This window comes from Ambystoma mexicanum, chromosome 7q (assembly GCF_040938575.1).
Source record: "Ambystoma mexicanum isolate Mex_15411 chromosome 7q, UKY_AmexF1_1, whole genome shotgun sequence".
NCBI lineage: Eukaryota > Metazoa > Chordata > Amphibia > Caudata > Ambystomatidae > Ambystoma > Ambystoma mexicanum.
The window spans coordinates 891850686-891866354 of NC_090941.1; positions in this window are offsets into that span (position 1 = coordinate 891850686).

A 15669-nucleotide genomic window follows, 5' to 3' on the forward strand; every position below is an offset into this window, starting at 1 on the left:
CAAATAACTACATGGAACAAACTAATGGAGGGACTACAGACACGTCATACGAGCCTCTATTGGATGTCTATAAAGTAGTCCTAACAGGTATAAAGCTCCCTTTCCTAAAACCTAAACATGAATACAGTAAATGTCTAGTCGAAAGAGAAGGAAACTAAGACGAGACATAAGGGTGCTACAGAGATTGACCACAGATGCAAATGTAGGAGAAATGATGCGTCAAATTAAATCGAAGAAGGAACAATACAAATCGTGGATGACTAGCTTCAAGTACCTACGTGAACAAAAGCAAGGAGAGACAATTCTGCGAGCCATGGCTAACTCCACTACAAGAGACATGTGGAGTATAATAAAGAATCTAACCCTTAACCAGCAGAGTCCTCTGAGTAGCGGGGTCACTGACGGTAGATGGGTTCAGCATTACTCAGAGGTATTTGCAAGCTCAATGAGAGACCCAAAAGATGACAACGCAAATAGTCAGCAGCTTTGGGATCTAACCATGGAATCAGGTGATGTGGAAAGGATTATAAGAAAACAAATAAATTCAACTGCAGCTGGGCCTGATGGACTAACAAACCTAATGTTAAAAGAAACCTACCTCATGGGCATGCTTGATAACAATGATCTTCAAGAACATCGAGAAGCATCGAATTCTTCCAACATCATGGATGTCGAGCATAATCATCTCAATCTTTAAGAAGGGCGTGAGAGAAGAGCCTATTGACCAATAGCCCTAAGTGATGTGATTGGAAAAATATTCGCCTCCATACTTCAAGTAAACTTTACCAAGTGGGCAGACAGAGTAGAGATCATAGACCTGCGACAAACCGGATTCACAAGAGGCACGCGCACAGAGCTGAACTTTTTCATCCTGTCCCTTTTGAAGTTGGACGCATTAAGAAGTAAGGGCAAAGTCAATCTAGCCTTTATAGACTTAAAACAGGCGTTCAACGGGGTAAACAGAGGGAAATTATGGCACAAACTACAGGCCTGGAAGTGCCCAGACAAGATTTTGCAGGTCATAAAAGCATTACACCGAAATACTTCGACATGTGTAAGATTAATCATCGATGTTGACTTATCGGCAGCTATACAAACTAAAAGACGAGTCACCCAAGGATGCCCTCTAGCTGCAACCCTCTTCAAATTGTACATTGCAGCCCTCCCACATGTGCTGAAACAAACAAAGCACTTCACTCCAAAACTCCACAACAAAGAAATATCACTTCTAAAGTATCCTGATGACTTGGTTCTAATGGACCAAACTCAAATTGGTCTGCAACATCTGCTGCAGAAATTGCAACTTTATATGACAGCAAACAACCTTGTTATCAACATCAGCAAGTCGAAGATCGTAGAAATTGGAGGGAAACAAAACAAAGGAGCAAGAACATTTCAATGTAAAATTGAAAAAGAGGAACTCGAAAAGGCAAAAGTGGTTCACTACTTGGGAATTAAATTCAATAGGTCAATAGCTGAACAGAGTTGGCAAACAGAGATATTCCTAAAAGTCTAAACCCTGGCCTGTCAAGGAGTGATATTCCACTTCGACTATTCTACATTCAAAAAGTAATACCCATCTTGACCTATGGAGGCAAAGCTGGCTTGAACTTGACGTGAAAGATATGGTCAGTGTTAGAAGGTACATTTTGGAAATCATTCTTAATTCTAACGTAGAGGAGGAGTCAAGTACCCCCACCAAAAGCTCTGCCCCATGTTGCCTATATGTTGGGATTCAGAAATTGAGGCACGTGCAGTACCAGTGAGGATGCCTGTACCGCAGAGAATCCTGGAAACAAGGTATTTATTGAGAAAACCCTATATGCATTCACAAAGAAATAATAGCCTTTTGGACAAAGTCCCGGAGAAAGTGTGAAAACAAGTGAAAAAGAAGACTGGCGATGTCATGCGGAGCAAAGCTGATGCACCCAGAAAAGATGCACGAGGTCAAAGAACATAGACATTCTATAGGATCTGAAGAGGAGGTGGTAAAAATTAGCAACATTTCAGGCTCGAGATGAAGATGCTCATGCTACAGAAACGCTGAAGAAAATGCAAAATCAGTTTACACTTGTACAGCCACAGTAACGCAAGTAGACAAAGTGATCTTAAGGCTGGCTAAGTAGTAAATAGTTGCAGCGATGCGCCAATGTATACTACATAGGAATTCATAGAACGTGGATATTCCACAATGCACTTTAAGCAAGGCTTGAAATCCTGTGATTGGAAAGGGTTTTCAGTGTGGTGCAGTTGGAAAATAACTGATAGTGGATGAGAAATACAAATAACGCTCGGGCGGCCCAGCACATAGAAGTCGAGGCCACCGTGAGCCTGGTTGTCTATCCAGTAGTTACCTGAACGTGAGAAAGAAATAAACCTCTATTTGAGATGAAATGGAAAAACACTGAAGGCGTCAAGAGTTCATCATTTAATAATATTTAAATATTAGTACTTTATGCAGTAATGAGCTCGTAAATGCGGTCTCCAAGTCACATGGTCAGATCAAAATAGACATTGGGTCGACCAAAACCGAAACCAAGAAGATACTCCCTTTTCCTCTCAGGCACTGAGAGCTTCCGCAAGGCCAAGTTCAAAGCCTTAATTGACTGGCAGACTGCAAGAATAATGATAGAAGTTGGGCTAATTGGGAGGGGAGGGATGATCATGCCGACCCTCCCTGCACCTGGAGTGGTAGCCTTTATGGTATTAGCGTGTGGAATATTCCAGAACGGTACAAGTGTGCCAAACCAATTGTGGGGGACCACGTATCAAAGAGCCCTATAGTTTGTGTAACCAATAAAGTGTTGAGTATTAGTGTGACACTTGGGATGCGCTTAATTGCCCACCTGAAAGTAGAGACCCAATCACTTCCCCGTCAGTATGGAAAGTATAATTAGATGTTCCCTGTAAGCTTATCACATCCCCAAGTAGGTTTTTGTAGTTTGCCACATAGTGTGACGTCACCGATAACAGGATTTGTCTGTAAGAATTGTTTTTTATAATATGTGCTGAGAGAGATTGAGCGAACGTCCATTGATGTCCGTTGTAACTCCCTGTTTTAGATAATTGCAAATAAAACAGACCAGGTTTTGCCAACTTCCTGTGTTGGTTTCATTATTGATGTTTGAGTAAATTCTGCATCCCCATCTATCTCTAAGTATTGCTATCTCGTCTTAAAAGGGCCCTAGGTCTATGGTTTCACATGGTAGCAGAGGATGGTTCAAGATCCGTCCACCCAGTAGGTTTTTAAGGGTCTTGGAAATATCATATGTCCTCTGCCAGTTAGCTGGAGGACCGTGAGGCATCCTGTGAATAGCAGCTGAGAACCAAGATCTTGCAAGACAAACGAAGCAGGTGGGACGGGTCCCTCTTTCACGGAATTCCATTCCCGGTTTCTACAGGCAGCTGAGCGGACCGTAGGCTAAGGTGGCCGGTTGAGGAGGAGACGATGCCGAGGGTCAGGAGCTGAAACGCGAATGGTGAGTAGATTGAGAAATGTGGCAAAAATAATTGCGTATTAAATGGAGAAAGTGATAATGCAGAGAAAGTAACGGAGGGTTGGTGGTGTATTTGAGTTAATGATGAAGAGCGTCAAGTGAAGATATATGGACGAGTAGCGGTCCATAAAATAAGCCCAGAATCCTACATCCAGGGACATCTAGAAGAAGTTGTTTTAAAATCCAAGTGGACATACCTAAGCTACATACAGATAGATCTATTAAAGAAAACAATTCACACTCTGATCTGAGTCATTTTAGGGGCGAGAGTAGCCACGAGGAGCGTTGGCAGAGGTATATGTGGGCCGGCCAGTCTGTCTGTTTGTATATTGCATATATTGCATGTGTTAAGGAAATGATTGTGGTAAAAGGCTGAGAGTAGATTATTTATTTATTTAGTTGTCAAAGGTATTGACTGAACAGGTAGACTGAAGACATAAAGGTTTGGAGCTGTGACGACTGGTGCACGCTCATATTGGGTTGTTTTTCTGAAAAGTATTTTCTGTGTAAAATAACGGTAAGTATTGACAGTCAAGCCTGACTAGTCATGATGGAAGATGTTACTCCGCTCATGCACCTGTGCAAACAGCTGCCAAGACACGCACCCAAGCTTAAGCAATATAGTACAGAATGGGTTAAAGGCATGGCAGATAAAATGTTCATGCCATGGCCACAAAGGGGACCAGTGTCAAAAGCAATTTTGCAACACAAGACGACATACCTGCACGCAGCGTACACGGGAAAGAAATTGGATAAAAGGTCAGCTAGCCTAGAGCTTTGGAAAATGTACCAGGAGGAATAGGAAAAGCCACCTCCTGAAGACTGGATGCTTAACCAGTGTAAAGAGGGGGGGTGTCGAGCCTTCTGCTCCCCCTACCGCACCTGAATTAAATGGCGATAGCACGAAAGACGAGGGAGAGTATACATTAAGGGAGCTTAAAGCAATGGAAGGATACAGTAATCAGACGCATGAGTTGCATGCGTATAGGAGTGATGAGAGTCCAGGAAAAGGGGAAGATCAAACGAGCAAGATAAAAAAGGCAGGGGAAAAAGAGAAACAATTGAAAGAGGATGAGGCCAAACAAAAGAGTAGACAAAGAAGGGAACAAATGTATCAGGAAGAGCAGTTAAGAAAGGAAGAAAGAACAGAAGAGCAAAGAAAATATGACAACAGGCAGAGAGCAATCAAAGAACGAGACTAGAAAAGAGAAGAGAAGAAGGGGAAGAACAGACATTGAGAGATAAAAGAATGCAAAGACGAAGAGATGACGAAGTGCGTAGGGCAAATGAAAGAAGGGAAGTGAAAAGACAGAAAGAGGAAAGGATTAGGGAGGAAGCAATGAAATTAAGAGAATTTAATGAGGGCAAATGAAAGAAGGGAAGTGAAAAGACAGAAAGAGGAAAGGATTAGGGAGGAAGCAATGAAATTAAGAGAATTTGATGAGGAAACGGAACGATAGAGAAGGCAGAAGACACGCAACATTGATCGCATTGAAGGAGAGCTAATAAACCAAATCCAGTAGTGACATGGGAGGACATAGAGGAGTTCCTCCCATCACAAGAACCTATGCCAGGACCCTTAGCGTAAATCTAGAGGAGAATTTTGAGATAGGATATTTTGGAAACAGAATCAAAAAAGCCTATCAAAAGATGAGGGCAAAAGTGAATCGAGAAATAAAGGGAAAGATTGAAAGGAAAGGAGGGAGTCCTGTTCAGCCTTGAGCATAGAGCCCTGTGTTTGGACAGGATAACACTAAATAGAGATGAGAAGGAGGATAGTCATACGAGTTGGGGACAAGATATGTCAGACAAAGAAAGAGAAACCTTCCGTGGGGAGGAGGGTGGTGCATGTGGTGCAGAGGGGTGTTTTCAGATAGACAAGGAAGTGAGGTGGTCAGATTTGGACCTGCCTAAAGAAAGGACGCCACAGCAACCTAAAAGTTGACCTCTTAGTGAGAGGTGGGAGTCGCCACCATATGTGAGTAGGCTGAGGTCATTACCAGCAAGGAAGCGATCAGTAACCAATGTCCCTGCTATGAATAGGCAAATGATGGAAGCTGATTGCGATTATGAGATTTTGTAGTTCCCCTTGTTAGAAAAAGGAGGGGCCAGACCGCAGTATATCCAGTGGTCCCACATTGACACGGATAACCCAAGGTGTAAGCTCCAGAGTTTAACTTTGGGTGCCGGGAAAACGATCTATGAATTAGAAAAAATGACAGGAGGAAACATGTTAGCTATAGGGGACATTACGGGTCTTCTAGCATCTATCTTTGGGAAAGGGCTGACAACATTTGGACAAGAGCAGGATACGCAAGTGTCACAGCACAGAACACAGCGCACAACGGAGCACCATTTAATAATTGTAGAGCAGTAGTCTGGAAATTGCTTAGAGTACAATATCCTTATACGTCAGATATGGGCGATATAATGGCACATAAGATGCAGGCAGGCGAAAATCAGCTTGCCTACATTAAAAATGTTCAAGAGCAATGGTCTTTGGAAACTCGGATTCTATAACATACTTTGTCAGGGATTGCCAGACCAGGGACAGAGACAGCTCAAGAAGCTGGTGGGTGTGGAGGCAAATCTATGGCCAGAAATACAGCTGACCCTGACCATTGCGCACAATTGCCTATTGTTGCAAGACAAAAATTGAAAGAGAAAGGATGCTAGGAAGATCGAGGAAGCTAAGTTATTGCAGAAGAAACTGTCGAAGTATGCTGTAGAAGGGCCAATGTTGACTAGATGAGAAGGGTCAGGATCACAGCAGGCAACAGGTATGCCATAACCACCGGCAGTCAGATCAAGGAGTGTACTGATTTATGCTAAGAGGCTGAGGAGGTTTCCGTGGAAGAGGAGGTTTTCAGAATAATCAGGGAAACTTTCAGAGTAACCAAAGTGGTTTTCAGAATATGCAGAATGATAATCAAGGCATGCAGGGAGGGCAAGTTAGGAGATTACCTCCTGTATGTTGGTCATGTGGAATGACAGGGCACATTGCTCGAACATGTGGTAGCCAAGGGTATGTGCAGAATAGGCAATTCTCAAGAGGGAGGGCAGCTTATCCGCCAGCATATAGCCCATAAAGTAGGGATGGGTTCACCCAAGATCAGACAGTGTATCAAGCACTGGTACCACAAACACAACAGGCTTTGCAACCACAGCAAGCACCATTGAATACGCTGCAAGTGCAGTCACAGCAGGCACCCATGCAGATACAACAGAGCGCAAACACAGGATTATTGACTCCTCGAGTAGGGGGTGTCACTGTCACGGGAGGGAATCCTTTCACGGGCACGGGAATAAGTATGTACTCACAGTAGGAGAGCTCACAAGGTGACTTGATGTGTTCAGTACTATCAGTAATGCCCAATCCTCAAGAGGAACCAAGGGTTGACATTCCCATTGGAGGAAAATCCTTTTCTTTTTTAGTAGACACAGGGTCATCTCGCTCATGTATATGAGAGGGAAAATTTTCGTTATCGGGTAATGTCATGAATGCTCAAGGTTTCTCAGGAGCTACAAGTAGAGTCCCTTTTACAGATAAATTGCCAGTCTCATTAGGAGAATGTGACATGTCTATCCCATTGTTATATTCAAGGCAACCACCAGTTAATATACTGGGCAGAGATCTAATGACGAAGCTAAATATGACCATCTCCTTCACTGATGAAGGTATAGTGTGTTCAACACCAGAAATACATTATTTAAATGTGGGCAAATTTATCATGGCATTTACAGGGAAAATTGCTCTGCGAGGAATGCCTTTAGAGCCAGAGGTTTTTCACTATGGGATATGCATTTTGTTAACATGGCTACATGATATAGTGGGCAAGACTATGAGAATACCTGATTAATTTTTGTTCAGGCCACAGATACCTATGGACGAAGGGGGTGAGAGATTTTTCCCTTGGAATTGCAGGCAGCAAAAGTGCGAGGAGAATTGCCCATGCTCAAAGTTTGGGATCGAGGCAGTCCATGGAGAGCACTGATTGCTATTGGGGAAGGATATAGATTGACTGACGTCACTGATGAGGATATGGTTAGAGATGACCCGTCAGATGATGAAGTAGTGTACAAGATGAGCATTACATACTGGATCAGGACAGAAAGACTTGAGATCTCACAGAAAATCATGATAATGCAGCAGCGCCCCGCATTTTTTGATGAAGATATGGAGAAAGGGCCAGTTTCTTTATTGACTATGGGCCCCTATGACGTAGGCCTGGTAAAGGGGGTTGGAGAAGTTGAGATTAAGCTGAAGCCAGGAGCAACTTTACCTCGAGCAAGGCAGTATTCCATGTCTCGAGAGACAAACGAGGGCCTTTTCAAGACTATATCAGCCACGATGGATTAAGGCATCTTAGTAACATCTGAGTCACCATGCAATACTGCACTGTATCCTATCAAAAAATCAAAAGGGGGATCATGGCGTTTATTTCAAGTTATGAGGCCAATTAACCAGATTGTAGAGGCAGAGTTTCCTCTCGTTCGGAATCCAGCAACGATACTATGTAGCATTGCTGTTGATGCAACATATTTCACAGTGATTGACTTGAAAAATGCGTCTTTCTCAATCCCATTGCATAAAGATTCCCAAGATCTTATGTTGTTTCCGTTTTGCCAGGCTAATCTGAAAAGTACACGTTTTCCCCAGGAGTACTGTGAGTCTTCATTGATTTTCAATAGGGTCCTGCAGATGGACCTAAGCAATATTGATTTGACAAGTATCATGCTACAATACGTAGATGTTATTTTAGTTTGTAGCACATCAGAAGAAGAGTTCAGACGAGGCTTGATTCAGCTAATGATTATTTTAGCAGAGAAAGGATATAAGGTGGACAAAGAGAAATTGCAGTACTGCCAAGAAGAGGTGTTGTACATAGGTCAATTAATCTCAGATGAAGGAAAGAAAGTAACGCCTGAAAGAGCTGAGGTGATTTTGAAAAACTCAAAACCGCACACGATAAATCAAATGCAACTGTTTTTTGTACTATGCAATTATGTTACAGCATGGGTATTTGATTATAGTTCCTACTCAAGAACATTGTTGCAGGCCCTGAAAAAGGCACAGGTGAATCAGGAAAGAATTGAATGGATAGAGGAAATGGAGGTGGGGTCTGATGAATTAAAAAAGGCAATATGCACAGCTCCAGTTTTAGGAATTCCCAATTATTCTGAGGAGTTATATTTATTCTTGCACACGAATGGAACAAGAATGACAGCAGTACTCACAAAGAGAACTAAATAGGGGTACAAACCCCCCGCATATTACAGTGAGATTTACAAAAGACTAATCCTTGAAGATCTAATAGACAGTGCATTTCTACTAAAGAGAACGTTATTTATATTAATTTTAAACTGAATGAAATCACTAAGTAAATTAATCAATAAATTACAAATTTCTAAAAATGTGCATTGTCCATATAGATATCTTTTCAGACTTCTGTGAAGGTGAATGGATTCACACAAGCAGCACAGAAACATATTTCAATGAAGAGGCTTATAAACAACAAAACAACCCAATTGCCAGAGACAGTAACGTCAGAGGGTGTGAAATGGTAGGAGACACCATTGTGGCAAAAGAAACCATTATAGAAAAAACATTCCCAACAAACTTTCAACCAATTTTTCCTTTCGCCCAAACAAACCGTACAGTATGTAAATGGACATGCAGCTCAAAGTGTAATGTACACCAACAATCCCTTAGATCTCTACGACATTTCCTCAATCTCTATGTGAAACTTAAAAACAAAACTAAAAATAAAACTTTACAAACCATGTACACTTGTCGGGTGCACATCCACACTGGACTTCAAGGACATGCATTACACTGTATTTCAGGAACTGCTTGCAAAAGCACATTCCACCACAGCAAACTGTTCGCAACACACCATTCTGCTATGAGGAATTTTGTGCATAGACTATACTATGCAAAAGGTCCTGCTCTAGAACTGCAACATTTAAATACAATTCTCCTACATGGAAAAGCCAAAGAACTCCTTCAAAAAATAGAGCAAACCCAAAATAAACACACCTGAATTTGACTTAGAACATTCAGTAACTTTAGAGAACATTAGCGAAAACCTTACAAACACCAGCCACCTAACACATACAAAAAAGAAATAGCTAAATTTCAAAATACATCTGCTGAAATACCAAACCAAGGATGTGTCTGTTGTCGCAGAACCTTTTATAAAAAGAACACAAAAATAGTAGAGATGGCCTACAAAATGGGGGACGATGAGGAATCCCAATGGTTCCAATTAGCTTTATATTTAACAGCAAGAAATAAATACCAAATAACTGACCGCTCAAAAGTTTGCACTTACTGCAATACAAAGCTTTACAATAACCAAATGCCATCACGTGCTATCGCTAATAATTTAGAAATATTCCCACTTCCAAAGTCTGTACACCAACTTAACTTGTATGAGAGCATTATAATCCAAACAATACACTACTTTCAAGCTATAATACGCCTTCAATCGAAAACAGACAAATGGCCTCCATCTGAGTTACGAAAAGGCATCCGTGGCAAAGTAGTTTATTTTCCATTAGATCTTAAAGAACATGTAGAAACACTAGGAGTATAACTGTCACCAGGATCGGTGATATCCTCGTCAGAGAACGTAGAATCCGATTCACCACCCTCCCCTAAATCCTCACCTTCATCTCTTCTTCCTGTACCCTTCTTTCGTTTACTTCTTGGTCGCTCCATTTTTTTATGTAGGTAGGGGCGCCCACGGAAGGAAGCCACCGTGTCACCCAAGAAGGGTTCCCGGTGCCTCCTCCCGGGAACGCCGGGAAGGGGAAAAAGCCAAAAGGCACAAAAAAACCCTAAGCGACCTGCGTGACTCTCCTAAGGAATGAGCTGGTATGCTGGGAGAATGCAGTCGGCTGAAGCTGAACTCTGTGGTAGAAAGGATGATGCTCCGGAGGAAGGTAGTCAGTAAGTAGTACGGAATCTCACAAGGGGAACCAAGTCCATAGGTGTAGCACAATAGAATAGGCAGCCCTTATACTGGCCAGGATCTGGTACACGGGAGATCACAGAGGAAGGTATCCAAACAGTAGAATCAGCAATCCAAGAAAACAGGCCTAGGTCTGGTACACAAGGAGGCAAGCAGAAGGAGAAAAACAGGAAGGGGAGAAATAAGGTAGAAAAACGGAAACAGAGAAAAGCCGGGAGAAGGAGGGTGGCGAGGAGTGAGGAAGGAAAATAGCAGAAGAAAAAAGGGCAGCAGGCAAAACAAGGAGAAAGAGGACAAGGACCCGATAGAGATCGGGTAATACTGCAACAAGGGCGAGCGAGGGGAGAGCAGGCAAAAGGCAGACAGGACTAACGGAGGAAACCGGAAGCGTTGCAACGCGTACGCAACCCGGAAGGAGCTGTATTTAAACTCCGGGCCGCGTCAGCGCGCATACTCACGGGCAGAGCTGCAGGTGGGCGTGACAGGCTACCAGCGTGCGCGGCGGAATAATGTCCGCGCAGCCAGCGGTTCCACAGGCGCCAAGTGCCGCGTTGTAAGAGGATTCAATTCAACACTACAACCAAGTCAACGCCTAGTCTGGGATACTGAATGTAAACCCTTATTGATATATCTTTATGTCCAGTTCATGCGTTCTGGATGACTACCCCTATATAACACCCCTCCCTTGGAATCCCCCTGACCCCACTGAGCCAAGAAGTAGTTCTGTTTTGCAAGTTTAAAAGGTTTATTTGATAATTTAAACAATATATATATATATCACACTTTATAATAAATTAATAATTGAATATCACACTTAATCTGAGATGATAAAGATTAACAACGGAGAATCTGGCACTAGCACACTTGTGAATAGGAACAGAAAAATAAGGTGGTAGAGAATACTTTATATAAGTTCAGATGGATGTAATGTTGAATGAAAAATGCAATACAGAAAATACTCAATATGATTTCAACATAACAATGTAATCACTTTTCTCTGGCAATCCCCTCCCCCCTTTATGCAATGCAAGGAAATGGAAGGAAAGCACACAGTTCTCAGAAATGCAATCAACTGTAATTCAGTTCACCCCAGCAAGCTTAGACTACAGAAGTTGGAAACACAGGCCCAAAATGCTTTTATATGTGCTGGCAATGAAGTGAAAAATATGCTAAAATGCTTTTAATTCCCTCTAGAGGTTTAGGGTGAGTGGTATATGCTTTGAATAAGTTCAGGATCACTTTAGCAATGCTCTATAATGGTTGTCAGGTTGCAAACAAATTTTTTCTTTAACGGAAGGCAAGCAGCAGCAGATTTTTACACGTGGAGAAACTTGCAAATCGCGACAAAATGTCAAATCGCGGCAGACTTTTCCGAGTGCCCCGGGCGCGATTACAGAGGAAATACAAGGACTATCAATATCGTTTTGGAGTCCTAGGACAGCCTAGGATCTCAGCTTCCGGATGAAAGTTACTGCAAGTCTCTAGGACAAACGGTCATGGAGATATGAGCGATTAAATAAAGGTCGTTTTTCAGATTTTAAATTTTAAAGTTCAAAAAGACAAGTGCAGCTTGCAACTAGAAAATGACCGGTGACAGCTTTACAAATGACAGGTGACAGTTAGGAGGCAGTTCTACTTAGATTAAAATAGATTGAATTATATTATTTTAACTAGGAGATTGGTTCTGCACAGTCTTGCTAGGTACTCACACTATATTCTTGAATTAAATGGGCCTCGCCACGGATCTGGTCAGGTTTTGGACTGGACTCCGGTCTGGTCTGGGTCTCTTCACAGTGATCCGGGTCAGCTCTGCTCTGCTGGTCTGGGTTTCTGGTTCTGGATATTGATAGATTTGAAGTCTGGATCTTTCTGCACAGCTTTCTCTAGAGATTGATGGAGGTAAAGTATGGATTTTCCCGGCAGAGCTTCCAGCTGCAAATGGATTTGAAGGTCCCTATCTGTCCTGCCTGTCTGCTTTTATGTGTTTTGAAAATGGGTGGAGAGGCTAGCTTCCTAGGCCCTACCCCTCTCCCCTTGTCATTGGCCACTTCATCCGCTTCCCCTTGATTGGGGGAATGAAATGAAGTGTCATCATGATGAGGTCTGTTTATGGTACAGAGAACCCACCCCTGTCAACTTACACACAATCTATATTTTGATCCAAAAGGCATATTTGCACAGGTACACATTTGTTTAAAATTACATGCACCCTTCACATATCACAGGAGGTATACCCTGTCCAAATCTGCTCTTCCTGGGGGCTTGCATTCAGAAATGGCAATATTTGCACTTTTTAACTGATTTTGCAATTTCGGACATTAACCCAAATTTACACACATGTGCGCAAGGAGTATGGACATTAATTGATGAAGTGTCAGATTTTTAACATGCATACATTTTGAGTAATATCCTCTTTTCCGCTAAACCCCCCCCGAACATACCACCGGGTCCTAACACGTCTTAAAATGTGGGCAGAAAAATCACACGAATTATGGTATCATTTAAATAATTTTCACAAGTCCGTACTATGAGTTATTCATCTTTTTAGAGTTATGTTCTGGCCCCAAAGGGGTGTGGTTTCCCCCCAGCACAAGGTTGAATTTCTGGTTTTTCCAGTTCTGCCAAGCCAGCTTGCTCTCACAGGCAGTGCTCCTCCCCTGTCCTTCCAGGAGGAAGCTCCATTTACGACTCCCGCCAATAAAACATTTGCCTGAGTCAGGACAGGGCTTTGTTCAGAGCTCCTGTATTCTGTGGGGGCTCCCCTTAATTCAATTATCAGAGAGATGGCATATCCTTAGTGTGGCCAGCAAAAGGCAGATAGGCCTGGGAACACAGCTGTGACTCAAGTTTCACTCCTGATGGGGGGTAGTTGCCAGGCAAAATTGGACTCTCTTTAAGCCAGTTTTTAGCTACATGTCATTTCTGTTCCCCAGTTTAAGTCAAGACATTCTTTTACATATGCAGCTAGGATGCTGATTCTAAGTTTAAAACTATGACATTTAAACAATTGCAACCTATGTGACACTCAAAAGTAGGTCACTCATTCAATTTAAACATTTAGATTTTTAGTGTCTTTCAGTCCAAATTTACTTAAACTGCTGAAATCCACAACTCAGCCAGTCTTGTTATAAACCTTCAAGTCACTTCAGAATATAACTTTACATTGGATCCACCTCTCAGTAAGTCTTTCTTTGGCATGTTTTGGGTTCATTTATTCAGTTTTCTACAAAAAAGTAAAATCTGGTGTTGTTTTAAAACGCCAGCTTTCTGATAGTGGTGAGTACTGGTACTGCACCCCTTTTTGGGATTTAAGAAAATGAATTCCCAACAGTTATGGGTTTGCTTTTGGCAATCAGCATTGCCATTCCCAATGGTTTCAGACTACTGTGTGGGTAGTCCAATGGTGGTTTTAGGCAGTGTCCTTCTGTGCCCATAACATCGGCAAAAATGAGTGGCAGCCTATTCTTCATGCATTTCCCTGTGCATTTTCTGGGAAGCTCTGGCCATCATGATGTTTTCCATGTCAGTACTGCACAGTTTTGAGGTAGGGCTTGGATGCGTGGATAAAAACATCCCACAAGCCCCCCTCTTGCGATGGCCATTCTATTTCACTAATGGGACTCGCAAGACCTGGGATGTTTCCTCATCTTCTTCCGATAGATGGCACAGTTCAGCATCTTTTTCTCCATCCGGTCGGATCGATCGGTTCTCCTCGCCGGTCCTGATGGGAATATTGGGCGGTACACTGGGCCCCTTGCGTCTCTGCTCCCGGTCTCCGGATCGTCCTCCTTGGCCCGTCTCCCGGTTTTCTTTCTCCTAGGACGACAAAGGAAGAGCGGCAATACCTATTCATAGACATTTTTCCACCACTGTTGAGATAGTGGGGCAGCATATGCATTTCATCATAACGAAACATTACATTCTTATTTTGAAAAAAAACAGTATAACTAAGAGACAGTTTCATGCAAATCACAATATTTTAGAGACTAGATGTGGTATGTTTTATGGTTGGAACTGAATTAGTCTGAGACAGTACCCGCTAGGATTCCAGAGGATTCCTCCAGTTGTTGCAGAGTGTGCGTGGGATGGCAACATTTCAACTGGCTTATGTGGACCCACTTGTCTTCCCCCGCTGCCAAAGGACCTTTGGGGATGTGGATTTTGTAGGCCACAGGGGAGATCTTGTCGATGATCTCAAAGGGTCCCTTCCATGTAGGCAAAAAATTTCGCTGTTTGGCCTGGTTCCTTTGGAAGTTGTATAGATAGACCCGGTCCCCCACCTGATATTCCTTCCTGGAAGTTTTCAGGTCATAGTGGGTCTTCATGCTATCAGCTGATCTTTCTAGATTCCGCTGAGCATAAGCAAAAGCATGTTGAAGGTGTTTCCTTAAATTCTCCACATACTCATGAGTTGTGGAGGCATTTATCAGTGTCTGATCTTGGGTCCTGTAGAGCAAATGCTGAGGAAGCACCATCTTGCGTCCAGTCATCAACTCAAATGGTGACATTTTGGTTGCAGATGAAGGGGTAGATCTGATGGCCATTAGGACCAGAGGTAATCGGATATCCCAACTTGGCCCAGAATCTGCCACAAACTTCTTTAATATGCTCACAATGGTTCGGTTATATCTCTCTACTGCCCCAGAAGAAGCTGGCCGGTAAGCAATATGCAACTTCCTTTTGACCCCCAGTATCTCCCACATCTTTGTCATTACTTCACTGGTGAAGTGGCTACCTCTGTCTGACTCAATCCTTTGAGGTAGACCAAAACGGGAAAAGATGTGGTTAATCATCAAGGCAGCTGCAGTTTCTGCCTTGCATTTTGGGGCTGGGAGACATTCCACCCACTTGGTAAACAAGCATGTCACAGTCAACATGTACTTATTCCCCCTAGCAGAGCGAATCACGGGGCCTACAAAGTCGATTTGTAAATCTGACCATGGCAGTGTCATCCCCCGCTTTTGGAGAGGCGCTCGGTGCGTGAGGGATGATGGCTGAAATTGTGCACACACAAGACACCCCTTCAAGTATTGGTCGAGGTCCTGCCCCATGTGTGGCCAGTATGCAACCTCTCTTAAGATTTCCAATGCTGTGTGAAACCCCCTATGACCGGCGGTGGCCGCATCATGGGCGTGACTTAACATCAGGCTTCGGAATGAGGTAGGAACCACCCACTGATCGTGGCCAGCTTTGGA